Source organism: Sinocyclocheilus grahami, unplaced genomic scaffold (genome assembly GCF_001515645.1).
Source record: "Sinocyclocheilus grahami isolate Dianchi unplaced genomic scaffold, SAMN03320097.WGS_v1.1 scaffold5820.1, whole genome shotgun sequence".
Lineage (NCBI taxonomy): Eukaryota > Metazoa > Chordata > Actinopteri > Cypriniformes > Cyprinidae > Sinocyclocheilus > Sinocyclocheilus grahami.
Genome location: NW_015510403.1, coordinates 7906 through 12185, shown reverse-complemented (window position 1 = coordinate 12185; position 4280 = coordinate 7906). Strand labels below are relative to the sequence as shown.

Genomic DNA, 4280 nt, shown 5'->3' with positions numbered 1-4280 from the left:
CATCTCTCTTCTTCTCACAGGTAAGAAACATGTGTCGAAACATTTAATTCCATTTTTCATTATAACGTTACTGAAGAGCTTTATAGGCAAGTGTTTTCATATGGATGACTGGATTATTTGTTAATGTATTGTTTGTCTCTATAATCCTCGTTTAAATCAGGAAAAAACACATGAAGACAGAACAGTGAAAAAATGAATCTTGCGAAGCTTTTGAGATCAGGGGCCGTATAAGTATAACAACTAAGTACAGATTACTAATTGAATCTAAGTAAGATAAACTATTGGGTTTTACAGTGAGGACCCCCAGAGAGTGACCCATGCACTATTTAGTGGAAAAACACCAACTCAATTCAGTTAAGACATGCAAAAGTTAAAGAAATTGGAAGAATAACCCAGGAAGAATTCATCCATGATTGGCAGATCAAAGTAGCAACAGTTTAGCAACATTGTGCTATTCCACAGTCATGCCAATAAAGCTCAGTTGAATTTAATTTAATTTAATTGAAGAGAGAGAGATTTGAGATTTCAAGCCACTTTTATTACAATATACAACAGCATATTGTATTATATACATTACTAACTCTGTTAAATCCAGAATCGTAATAGATTTTACTTATTATAAAAAAGAATTAAAATCTATTAAGATTCTAGATTTAACAGAGCTAGTTAACACTGCCTTTAAATCATTGCAAACCCTGTGATCCTTTCTTTCTTTTCTTGTAGTATAAATTGCCATTTCTGCATGTCCCAATACAAAATTAAACAACTGACACTGATACTTACGACTCTGTGAATATTTAAAATCACAAATAAACACCTTCATTGAAAAACACTCATTAAAGCAATTAAAAATAATATTTAAAACAATAAATAAGGGTGAGTCTTGAACACTGCATAAATGCTTGGAAAACAGTTTTCTTTTCTGAACAAAAAGAACAGTTTTGATCCATATTCAGGTTAATAACAGAAACAAAAGTGTTCACTGCAATAACAACATCTCCAATTCTCTTAGATAATGGTGACTTATACAATACTCTCCACTCAGGTTTTTCACTCTCTTTCAAATGAAGCATACCACGCCAAGGAGGATCAATTTTTTAATCCAAGGTCTTCTTATTAAAGATTTTAACACAGATTTTGTAACAGACCTTTCCAGAAGTAACATCTGAACTCATCACAATCAAATTGTTAACCTCTAAGAAACAGCCTCCACAATTGTCCATTATGGGAGTTAAATATAACTCGAATCAGTACCATCTGGATTAATAAACCCCAGTGAGTAATCCAATAACAATTTCAGTTATTTTTCAGACAAAGCGGTCCTCCACTCGTCAAGTGTTCTGGCGACCAAACGAGTAGATCTCTTCCACAGCTTCTCAGTCACTGAACTCACATCTATAAAGTTAGCTCCAGAGTTGAGAAGATTATCTTCCGTCACAAAATAACTCAGTTCACTGGACAAGGCCAAACGTGAGTCAAATATTAACGGCTCGTGCAACAGCCAGAACAAAGTGTTCACAGTCCTCTTCTCTGGAATCTTGAACAAGGCACACACTTTAAAAAGATTTGATAAAAAAACAAGAAACTTGGAGAGTTTCAGCTTCTGAGGATCACAGTGAGGCTCTATCCAATCCTAGTCCTTCAACCCCTCTCAGTGTAGAGAAAGCTGCTTTCTTCCAGTTTGGGTTCTCTGAGCTTGTTAAAAGTCTTTGTATGAACTGAATGTTTGTAGATGCACCAGTCCAAGTCCTCCTTCTTTAGGAAGGTTCAATACACTTTTTGGTACCCAGTGCAGCTTGTCCCAAAAAAAGTCCACTAAACATGACTGAATCTTTGATCAAAGATCTGCTGGGGGATCTATGCAACTTTTGCCTGGCATTTATACAAGTTTAATCTATAAACATTAGCCAAGAGAGCAAATAACTTGGTCAGAGGGAGGACCAGATTGATTTTGGTGCTCATGAAAAAATATTAAACATAGAAATAGTAATTACTATTTATAAATATTACTTCAAAATCAAAATGTACAGGTTTAAATCTTGAGTTGTAACTTGATTTAATCCACTATTTTGCTTAATTTTTTTCTTTACAATAATTACAATTACGACAATAAGCAACAGCGAACACACTCCACACACACACAGAATCAGTGGCAGTAAATAAGAAGGTGCTCTGTTACTGCACTCAGCATCAGTCCTATCTGTTCCTTCCTTGATTGTTATTTTGTCAAGAAATGCACAGCTGTTAGAGAGAGATACAGTACTCAAGATGAACGACAAATACATCTCTTGTGAGAAAAACATCTACTGAAGCAAATTAAAAAACAACAAATTTAATTTAAGAAGGTGTCAGTTTTAAAATATTAATACTTACTTTGTATGCAATTTGCAGAATGTACCATCTGAATATGAACCAGCAGGACAGTCATCACACACTGTATCTCTGAACTCTGTTCCTATACAAATGCAATTAAAAAACAGCATCAGTACATGAGCAATAACGACAGTGACAGGTCTCACAGATAATGACATCATTATTCAGTATAGCATCTGACACACTAAATCAATCTTCACATAACTAACTAATAATCAGCCGAATCATAATTTAGTAGATTTTTCAGGTGGTTTTAAGAGACACAAGCAAGCAATGTCTATCATGAGGAACCACTTAATACTTTCCCCAGGTGCAATAAACTGTAAAGCTGCTTTGGAACAACATGCGTATTTCCATAATTGAGTGTTTTAATATAAATGCAAGCGGAGTTATTATTCTCATATATATTAAAGCTGCTCGACTGATAAAAGACTGACCGGTTTGGTTGATGTATTGTCCAGGTGAGCAGGATGAATGTTTCATAGCCCTTTTACAGTTGGAGAGCAAGTCTATACAGTAATAACCTGGCAGAGGTCCACACACTGTGTCTGATATTAATGTACATATCTGCTTTACTCTCAGCCCATCACCTTTGACAAGAAAGCAAGCAAATCAATTGTACAGTTAATTGTAGAGAACCTGGCAATGACAAGTCAGCTAGCCTGGCCTGTCCTAGTTGTTTCTATACATTATTTTTATACCAGATGAAGGGAATGTACCACAAGTGTAATTTCTGTTCAAACACAGAAGATTATTTTATGAGCATATAGCATAACAGTTGTTCATCAGTAATAATGAATGATACAGTTTAAAGCCTATAATGAAAAAGTATCATATATGACTCCTTTAAGTATCTTACCTTGATGACACATTGGGCAACACTTTCCATTAATTTCATATTCTGCATTATTGCATGCTGCCACACAAAGCACAATCCTCACGAAGAGGAGAGGAAGCAATTGTGATAGATTATAGAATATACACATATCTGGGAACTAAATAAATCATCTGCAGAGGTGGTCATTTTCATGGAGCTGAAAAAGAGATTTGTGTTAGATGGCTTTCAGAAAAATAGACAGAAATCAATTGTGCCAGACACTTTTATTTTTTATATTTACTAAAATGCATGGGCCTCAAAACTAAACACCAATTATGCATTGACTCATTATTTTATACATTAATGCACAGCAGGTGGCATGCCAACTCCTTAAGACAAGGGGAATGACAATTTACAAAATGCATATATTTCATATTATACAACATATATTTAGGAAAGAAAGTTAAAGCATTTATTTTTTAATTAACATTTGAAGATGCTGTATAACTCCATTCACTACATCTTATCAAAAGACAAAACTGCTCTAAATATAGTTCAATTATAATATAGTTCATTATAAGTGAGAGGAGTACAAAGGAAATGTATGATATAAATACCAGATGAATCATACAGCAATCTCACATGGGCTTGCAGGTAAAGCTCCCATATCTGTACCAAACAGAAACGTGGGTGAGTGAAGTACTGTGAAGGTTTAAATCACAAATAACTATACAAACATAAAATGTTCAACATTTACACTTCATGGTGCATAATGTTTATCTATGCTTTAGCCAATCAGAATACTGAAACTTGAAGTAATGACATAGCTTACTGATTTCTGTTAGAGTACTGAAGCCGACTTCTGCTGATGAAACTACAAACGAAAGTAGTTTAAGTAAATTGTTCCTCGACTGATTACATCTCGGACACCTGGTCTTCATTCATCATAACTGGTCTACAGGTCTCATCTGTACTTCCCTGCACAGGTTTGGAATGACATGAGGATTAGTAAATAGTGGCAGAGTTTTCATTTTTGGGTGAACTGCCCCTTTATTTTACTCAAGAGTTTTTTTGCACCAAAACCAGCTGG

General features: G+C 34.6%; 2 long non-coding RNA genes across 2 annotated transcripts; both read right to left on the bottom strand.

Moving 5' to 3' along the window:
- Positions 1-935: 935 nt before the first annotated feature.
- Positions 936-2957, bottom strand: LOC107577352 (uncharacterized). Its single transcript, XR_001608195.1, has 3 exons — positions 2811-2957; positions 2374-2455; positions 936-2241 (listed from the first exon to the last, which is right to left on the bottom strand). It is a non-coding gene; the product is annotated as an uncharacterized lncRNA (long non-coding RNA).
- A 239-nt stretch (positions 2958-3196) lies between these two features.
- Positions 3197-4045, bottom strand: LOC107577351 (uncharacterized). Its single transcript, XR_001608194.1, has 3 exons — positions 4023-4045; positions 3808-3859; positions 3197-3407 (listed from the first exon to the last, which is right to left on the bottom strand). It is a non-coding gene; the product is annotated as an uncharacterized lncRNA (long non-coding RNA).
- Between the last annotated feature and the right edge of the window lie 235 nt (positions 4046-4280).